Genomic DNA, 9510 nt, shown 5'->3' with positions numbered 1-9510 from the left:
CCTGGGTCTTTTGGCAGTTTAATTCCCAGGCTGCAGGCCTCAAGGAAGGAGGCTGAGGCTGGATGCAGAGCCCAGCAGAGGGCACGGCAGCCCCGCGCAGGACCTGCAGCGCCGCCTGTCAATCCCTTCCTCATCCTCCCGGGGCGGTGGATGGAGAAGGATTTTAGGGCTCCCAAAGGATTTTTAACGCCTGTGATTGGATTTTCGTGAGCTGGGGACTGTGTCCGTGGAGTGAGGGTGATCTCTGCACATCCAAGTCCCTGTAACCTGTGCAGCTGGAAGAGTTTATCCCAAACACAGGATAACGAACGTGGAATTCTGTGAGCTGGTTCTCTCTTCCACGGTTCTGATATGCAGACTATCACGATCTCTGAAACATCAATAACCAAATACATGAATAAATTAAACTTTAATTAAAATAATGCCACCAGACTGAGAGAACTTTCTTCTTTTATTGCTTTCCGTGCAGCTAAAGTTACCCCTTTTTTTTCCCCCCTAAAAAACACCAGGAGTGCCTGTGTTGTAACTCCTGCCATGCCTTCCCAGAGCAGTTTGACGTCGGCTGCGTTTCCCAATCCCTGTATTTTTGCAGCTGCTGGTTCCCTCCATGACTTCATCCTTATTCTGCCCCTGAGCATCTTGCTCAGAGCACTGACGTGTTGTGACTCAAAGTGATGATATTTGATGCACGCAAACCAAAATCCAGTTCCTGGCTGTTCAACAGACCTGGATCACATCTGTCCCGTCTCCTACAACAGAGGGGGAGCAGAGAACTTCCAAAAATAATTATTAATGATGGCTCATTATTTATGCATTGCTCAAAACATCCCTACCTTCAGTGCAGCTCCCATGTGACAGCAGTGGGGTTGCAGTACCTGGTGTTTCAAATTATTGGGATAACAAAGTAATTCCACTGAGGAGGTAATGTGGGAAGTGATGGGTGGTTGTAGGCACACGGGTGATTTTAGTGATATAAAGACAAATAGGCTTAATCTGTCTTTTAAATCCCTTTATTTTACACAAGTGCAGGTGGAACAGCTGTGCCTGCAGGGCAGGGGGTTAACCTGGATGGAGGGGAGGGAAGGGGAAGGGACGGGAAGGGAAGGGGAAGAAAGGGAGAGGAAGAAGAGGAGGAAAATGAAGTGATGGAAAGTGAAGGCATGGTGAGGGAAAAGGGAAAGAGGAAGGCATGGCAAGGTAAGAGAGTGGAAAACAAGGGAAAGAAAGGCAGGGGGTGGGGAGGAACAGGAAGGCAAAGTAAAGAAAGGCAAGGCAAGACAGAGGGCAGCTGCAGCAGCCTGGGCAGGTCTCCCACCCCATTCTGAGGACAGGATGGGAAGTTCTACATGCCCTAGTATTTCCCTACCTGCCACCCCCAGGCCCTCCCAGCCAGGAGATGGGCCCACGGGGGCAGAAGATGCCCAGGATGAGCAGCCTGATGCCAGAGGTCTCCTAGAAGAGCCCAAAGGCATCTCCACTCTGAATCTGGGAGCCCTTGGGAATTCTGCTGGTGTGAAGACAGAGTCCTCCAGCCTGCCCAGTGTCCAGGCTGGGTGACAGCAATGGCCCTCCTGACACCAGGTCTCCTGAACCCTGCACTCCAAGGAGTTTATCCCTCACCCCCTACAGTGCAAGCAAGGGATTATCCTTGCCAAGACTTCCTTCCAGACCCACCACTCTTAATGCTGTTCCACCAGCAGCTGCTGGATCCCTGGTCCCTGGGTGGTGTGCAGTGCTCATCTCCCTTGGGATGGCTTCTCCAGTGACTTCAGATGGGAGTTGCCAAGCTGGAAGCCTCAGGGCACTTGGAAAAGCCCTGGAAAGGGAAGGTGCTGGCTTCTGGGAAAGGGCTGCACACTCAAAGCAGCCCTGGCAGTGTTCAGAGAATGCTGAAACCATCCACATAAAAGCCAATGTTTACTGGGACAAAACCAACTCCTGAAGGCTGCATCCATGTCCCAGCCATGAGCTGGTCCTGGACTGCTGCTGGTGGTGAGCAGGGGAAAGAGAGGAGGAGCACAAGGAGCTGCTCACAGGAATGATATGATGTGCTGCAATGCACACCCTCCAACATGCAAGCCATGATCCCACACCTGTATCCCATGGAGCATCCCCACAGCCATGGGTACTCTGGGAAAGCTTGGGCTGCAGGAGGGGGGCTGGGGTGAGATTTTGGGACAGGCAGCTCCATTCGTGCCTGAGCATGGGCTGCACTTTGGGATAAGGAACAGGTTGCCTGGGGAACTTGTGCCTGCCCTATCCATGGAAGTGTCCAAGGCCAGCTTGGACAGGGCTTGGAGCAACCTGGGAGAGTGGAAGGTGTCCCTGCCCATGGCAGGGGGTGAAGCTGGATGGGCTTTAAGGCCCCTTTTAACCCCAACCATTCCATGAGCTCAAGCACGGGCTTCCCTTTAACTCTCATTTTCACCAGGTGATTAATTTCCCTGCCAGTCCCTCTGCTCTTCCAGAAACCATCCATGAGTGCAAGCAGAGCATCCTGCTGGGACAAGCCACTGGCAGCTGGATTTGGAGCAGAAGTGGACAAACAGTTTGTAACAGGTGAGGTCCAGTTCCACTCTCTGTGGTGTGGTTTGGAGAAAGATGAGACTGGAGCCTTTATACCCTTTCAGAGGGAGGATATTTGGGAGCTCCCAACCCTTTCAGAGGGAGGATAGTTCCAGTTCGCAACAATTTCTGAGCCCTCTTGCTTTCTCACCCTGCAGGGACAGGACACCACCCCCCAGAGGAGGCTGTCCAGAGCCCCATCCAGCCTGGATGGGCACTTCCAGGGATAGCAGTTCTCTCCTGCCTTTCTCATGGTCCCTGTAAAATCCATACACCAAAATGTCACTGTCAGACAGCAAGGTTGTGGCTTCTCCTGGGCTGGGATGTGGGACTGGAGAAGATGGGAGTGTTCCCACTCTCTCCAGAGCCTTCAGGGCAGGATGGGAGCTGACAGGTATGGACACAGCACGATGAGCACCCCTCTGAGCCCAGGGATCTCGGGGCTGGAGCTGGAGCAGAGGCTCCCTCTGCTCCCCTGGGCTGGGATTCAGCACTTTGTTGATTCAGAGCGACCCTGCCTGACTCATCCAGGAGCGAGGCTGAGCCTTTCCAAAGGAAAAACTCGCATTAAACTCTGCCACAAGGCTCTGGTGACCATATGGAGCTGGGAGAGGGGTGGGGGCCAGCCCTGACCTTTATTGTAGGGAGGGCAACACCACTGACCCCACTCCCTGCCCCCCGGGGTGGCTGTTCCCAGGCCACTCAGGTTGTTCCACAGGGCTGGCTGCTAAATAAGACAATTAAATCCTTGAGCCCAGGTTTTAGTGTTTCCATGTGCAGCCAAGTGTCTTAATCTGGGCTGTTTGGGGAATTTTTATCCCGTGGATCCCTTGGTATGCCTGGAATGTTTGCTTTTCCTACTGTGTGCGTGTGTTTGAGGCACTCCTGTAAAAACAAGAGCTTCCTGCCTGCCTTGTAAATCTTTCCTTGATTGGCAGAGTGGCCTTTGGTGATTAATCAAGGGGCACGGACGGGGCTTACACCCTCCAGGAGCTCTCTCCTTGCAAATCCCCAGCACGGTGGTGGGGGACCTGGGAAGGGACCCCGTGAGCTGGCTGCTCTCCAGAGCCGTGTGGTGACATTGGTTTTCGGTAAGAGCCTGGGAGAGGAAGGACTGAACGGAAATTCCAGAGAGCTAAGGAAATGCTCCAGAGGGCCGGGACTTCAGAGGCATTTTCTATTGTATCATCGGGATAAAACACGCGGCTGCGCTCGCAGGGATGAGTGGCCAACCAAACCTTCCCACCTTGGCTGGGCTGGGAGGGGAGAGATCTGTCCCAACCAAACCTTCCCACCTCGGCTGGGCTGGGAGGGGAGAGATCTGTCCCAACCAAACCTTCCCACCTCGGCTGGGCTGGGAGGGGAGAGATCTGTCCCAACCAAACCTTCCCACCTCGGCTGGGCTGGGAGGGGAGAGATCTGTCCCAGCCAAACCTTCCCACCTTGGCTGGGCTGGGAGGGGAGAGATCTGTCCCAACCAAACCTTCCCACCTCGGCTGGGCTGGGAGGGGAGAGATCTGTCCCAACCAAACCTTCCCACCTCGGCTGGGCTGGGAGGGGAGAGATGTGTCCCAACCAAACCTTCCCACCTCGGCTGGGCTGAGAGGGGAGAGATCTCTCCCAACCAAACCTTCCCACCTCGGCTGGGCTGGGAGGGGAGAGATCTCTCCCAACCAAACCTTCCCACCACAGCTGGGCTGGGAAGGAGGACGTTTATTCCAACCAAACCTTTCCACCTTGGCTGAGCTGGAAAGGAGGACATTTATTCCAGCCACAGCTTTCCACTTTGGCTGAGCTGGGAAGGGAGAGATCTGTCCCAACCAAACCTTCCTACCTCGTCTGGGCTGGGAAGGAGGACCACTTTGGCTGGATTGGGAAGGAAGACATTTATTCCAGCCAAACCTTCCTACCTCGGCTGGACTGGGAATGAGGATGTTTATTCCAACCAAGCCTTCTCACCTTGGCTGAGCTGGGAAGGAGATTTATTCCAACCAAACCTTCCCATCTTGGCTGGGCTGGGAAGGAGGATGTTTATTCCAACCAAATCTTCTCACTTTGGCTGGATTGGGAAGGAGGACATTTCTACCAACCAAACCTTTCTACTTTGGCTGAGCTGGAAAGGAGATTTGTCTCAGCCAAACTTTCTTCCTTCCTTGTCTTGGCTGAGCTGGGAAGGAGGAGATTTATCCTAACCAAACCTTTCTTCCTTCCTTGTCTTGGCTGAGCTGGGAAGGAGGAGATTTGTCCCAACCAAACCTTCCCACCCTGGCTGGGCTGGGAAGGAGGACATTTATTCCAACCAAACCTTCCCACCTTGGCTGTGCTGGGAAGGAGGTTTGTCCCAGCCAAACCCTCTCACCTTGGCTGGGCTGAAAAGGGGAAGGTTCACCCCACCCACAGATAAAGGTTTCTCCAGGAAATGGACACAGCATAGGGGAGGCTGCAGAGAAGAACCACCTTGGGGGTGTTCCTGGGTTTCTCCATGTTCCCATTGGATGATTTCAGGTGTCCCAGGCTCTGCCTGGATGTGGCACAGGGATTCCAAGTTAGCTCTGTGCTCCAGAACAGCAAAAACAGCTCCAGCATCTTGGCCAAAGGGCTCTAATTTGTCCCAACTAGCTGCTGTTCCGACCCTGAGCTTGCCTGGAGCTGGCTGTGGGATCCTGAACAGGTGTTGTGTTGTGCAGGCCACACATGGGCCTGTCCTCATGTCCCCATGATCCCAGAAGGGTCTCAGCTTGGGAAAAAAGCTGGCACAGCTGCAGCCTGCCAACACTAGGGCCAGTCCCAAACTCGTTGCTGTAAGCAAGGAGACCTTCAGAGCCTGGTGGAAACTTGCCATGGGAGAGGTCAGCACTCGGCATTTTAGAGGAAATGGTGAGATTTAGCAGGAAGTTTTTTACAATAAGGGTGTTAAAACACTGGCACGGGTTGTCCAGAGAAGCTGTGGCTGCCCCATCCCTGGAAGTGTTCCAGGCCAGGCTGGACAGGGCTTGGAGCAACCTGGGATAGTGGGAGGTGTCCCTGCCCATGGCAGAGAGTTGGATTGGGTGACCCTTAGAGTCCCTTCCAACCCAAACCACTCTGTGATTTTCAAGTTCTGGTCTTCCCACTTTTCCCTTGGCTTTTGCCCACTGCTAGAGGCAGGATCTGTGCTGTGTGCCAGGACAGGGCCAGGGCCAGGGTGAGGAGCTCCATGAGCAGAGTACTGTGAGCAGGCAGCCAGGGAGGGTCTGTGTGTCTGTCCCAGCTGAGCCCTGGGAGGAGGGACGGGTGGGAAGGAGCACTCGGGACACACAGGAGCACTCAGGACACACAGGAGCACTCAGGACACACATGCTGGCTGCTGCCTGGACCACAGGAAGATGATCTTTAAGGTCCCTTCCAGCCCAAGCCATTCTGTGATTCTGTGAAGGAGCATTTCAGCCAGGCACAGCGGTGCCAGTGTGGGCAGAGCCCTGCAGCCTCTCCCTGCTCCTGGACAAACTGCTCCTGAGGCCCTGCCTGTTTATCCTGCTGATATCAGAGTGCTGATGATAGGTCCCCCTGGAGCCTGTCTCTCCACATCTGCCAGTTCATCCCTGCTCCATCTTCCCCAGGCAGTGCTGGGTTTGGAGTTGTTGCTCCACCTTCCCCCCTTCCATTACACCCCCTGTGCTCCCTCCATGCCCCTGCCACAGGATGCTCTTTGCTCTTTGCTGTCTCCTCTCCACACCTGTCCCCAGGCCACTCCAGCCTCTCTCCCAGCCATCATCAACAGCAGCCCAAAACCTCATGGCAAGAGGGTCAGGGGTGTTTCCCAGGCAGTTTGTGTCCCCAAGCAATGAGCCCTGTAGCCATCCAGCCCTGTTAGGTGTGACCACCCTGGGTGACAGCCCCACTGCCATGGTGCCAGGGGATGTTCAGTGCCATCAAGGTCACCTCCATGTTGTTCCCTTGTGTTCTCACCAGCACACAGCTCCCAGCATGGCTCTGGTGTTTGGAAGCAGCTGGCAGTGATCCCAGAGGTGACACAGAGCTGCTCTGTCCCACTCTGTCCCACTCTGTGTGGTCTCCAGGCCACCTTTAATTCATCACCAGAGTGCCTGGAAGGCCCCAGCACTGGTAGGAGCCCAAGGGAGCAGGCAGCAGGTGGGTGAAGCAGCAAGACTGGGGCAATTCCTGCTGCCTTTGGGATCCTGGGATAGAGAACAACCCCTGCCCAATGCTGTCCTTCTTCCCCTTTTTGTCCCACCCCGCACTGGGGACAGCCTGCCTTTAAAGTGTCATCACTGCAGTGAACTGCCCTTTTCTCTCTCCTCAGCCAGGGTTGCTCTTCCAGCACGGATATTTCTCACTTATTCTGTGCTTGGGAACACGAGGCTGAGCTGATTTTGCCCTGGCTGCATCCCTGTCAGGTTTTCCTCACAGGTAGGAAGATGTGAAATTCCTCAGGGATCAAGATGTGTGTGCTTATTTTCATCAACAGGGACCGGGGTGTCTGGCATTGCCCTGCCCCTCTGGGTTCTGCCCCCTCCTTTTGCAAGGGCTGGCTCCAAACTGGGGGGCAGATCCCCCACGTGGCCCTGGGGAGGGGGCACCCACCCATCCACCTGGATGTGCTCCAGAGTCAGGGGGGCAGAGGTGGTCAGTGAGGAGGGGCTGCTGGTGGCCACCCACCTGCCTGTGACACTTGCCCGGTGTCTCTGTGTCCCCCCACATCCCCACCGAGCTCCGGGGCAGGAGGTGGAGCCTCCCCTCTCCCAGAACCACGGCGGAGGGGGGGCTCCCTGCCAGGTGGGCAGGAAATCACACCCAGCACTTTGAATTTCTCAGGAAAAAGAGAAAATTCCTCAAAGGCGGCAAAACAACAGTGAGGGGCTTTGCTATGGAAATGCAGAGCTGTGTCCCCTGGGGCTGGTGGCTCCTGGCTTCACCTTTGTCGCTGCTGGCATCTCCTCAGCGTCCCCTGGCCTGGGTCCCACTGGTGCTGGCAGGTCAAGAACAAACCCCTCGCAGGAAACAGGGAAATAAAGGAAAGCAGAAAAGAACAATTTAACATCCAGGAATGGAAATGACTCAGGGCCATTAAAATGCAGGGCAGATGAGAAAGAGGAGGGTCCTGGCCCTGTTTTCAGCCACATTTTTCCCCTCTCAAAATTCCTAAGAAGGGGCTTAGTGAAGGTGCCAGTGGCATCACCTCCCTGAGTGTTTGATTGATGAAGAACTGTGGCAGGAGGTCCTGGGGGTGGGATGTGCCCTGGGTTATCTATATGGGATCTACAGATCAGCTACAGAAGAGGAGAGAACCCAGGAGAAAGTGGAGGTGGGGGGAGCAGGAGCACTCCAACTTTCTGTGATCCTTACCTGGGGCAGATCCAGCATCCTCCTGAAAGAAGGGGAATCTCAGGGGTCTGACTCTGGCAGAGACACCTGAGGTGTGGAGGAGCTGGCTGGCCCCAGAGTGATGGGAACAGTGCTGGATTCATCTCTTGGGGCTGGCTGCCTGTGGGGATGTCCCCACCAGCCTCTTTCAGATGGGATCAGTCCTGGTCCCCTCATTGCTCCAGCTGTGTCCCCACCAAGGTTTTCCTCTGGATGGAGAGGGATCTTTCCATTCCTTCCTCCACCGAGGAAGAGCCATATCAGTCACAAAGCAGCAAGAGGAGTGAGGGGATTTGGCACAGCCAGGAGCATCCCAATCCCACCCACGCCCTCCCCAGTCACATTGAGGTGTGTTCCCTGCTGGGGTTTTGGGAATGGAATTCACCTGTTGCACAGCAGCACCCCAGGCCACACATTCCCAGGGGGGATCAGACCTGGGACACCCCAAAATGATGCAGATTTCAGAGAGAGGACAGGGAAGACGAGTTGGCCTCAGGCCTGGCAGCTTGTGGGGGTATCTCCAGGAGGACAGGATCCCTCTGGCTGGGATGGTGGGAGCAGGGGAGGGGCTGGGGTGCTGCCTTGGCTCCCTGCCCATGGGCATGAAATTCCCTTTGGGGGCAGCCTGGGGAATCCTGGCACTGGGAAACATCACTTGTGCAATTCCTTGAACTCCAGCTCCTGGTTGCACAATCCAGAGTTTGGTACAGAAGCAGGTACCTGGAGGAAGCTTTAGCAGGAAGATTGCCATGGAGAGGTTTGAGGGGTTCAGCATGGTCACAGGACACTGTCATTGGGGCTCACTGGCCATGGGACGCTGTCACCACTGTCACCATCTCCCCAGGAGATGTGCTGAGGCTGCAAACCTCCCCTCCATCCCAGGCACCTTCCTCTGCCCACAATGCCCCAGTTTTCCAGGCTCAGCACGGCTGAGGGCTGAGGCATTTCGGGAGCCTGAAGACAGCCGAGGTGATCTCATCCCGCGAGTATTTTCTTGGCTCCCTCTCCTCGCTCCAACGCCTCGGCGATAAGGCTGGGCTGAGGTCAGTGGGAGGGTCTGGCATTGCGGAGCCGTGTGTCACCCCGCCCAGCCTGGGACACGGCACCTGCGCTGCCCTGCCTCCAGCCACGTCCCCGAGGCCTGCCCCATCCTCCAGGATGCTCCACCTGGGAAGAGGGTCCCTGCAGGCAGCCAAAGGTGCCCCCACCACTGCCCCCAGGGCCAGCTGCTGTTTCACCTTCTCCTGGGGAAAACAAAAAGGTTGAGGCTTTTCTTACCTCCAGTATTAGAAAAAAGGAGAGGAAGCTCTTCAGATCACTTTTCAAAGGGTGTTATCAACCCAGGAGGGGTTTCCTGCTGCCAGAAATAGAGCAGTGTTAAGATAGGAAGGGAAGCAGGATGACACAGACATAGATAAGGCTGGGGGACAAGCCAGGAGAGGAACCCTGGGTGCTGGGGGAGCTGGGCTGCTCGGGTGGGAGCCCCATCCACCTGGGAAAGAGCAGGGCAGAGCCACTGCTGGGTCCTTTTGGAGATGCTGCTGCTGGGTGTATTGGAGTGGTGCATCATCCATCCATCCG

The sequence above is a fragment of the Haemorhous mexicanus genome, chromosome 10 (assembly GCF_027477595.1).
Source record: "Haemorhous mexicanus isolate bHaeMex1 chromosome 10, bHaeMex1.pri, whole genome shotgun sequence".
NCBI classification, from domain to species: Eukaryota; Metazoa; Chordata; class Aves; order Passeriformes; family Fringillidae; genus Haemorhous; species Haemorhous mexicanus.
The sequence above is the reverse complement of the archived record's forward strand: the minus strand, read 5'-3'. Positions refer to the sequence as shown.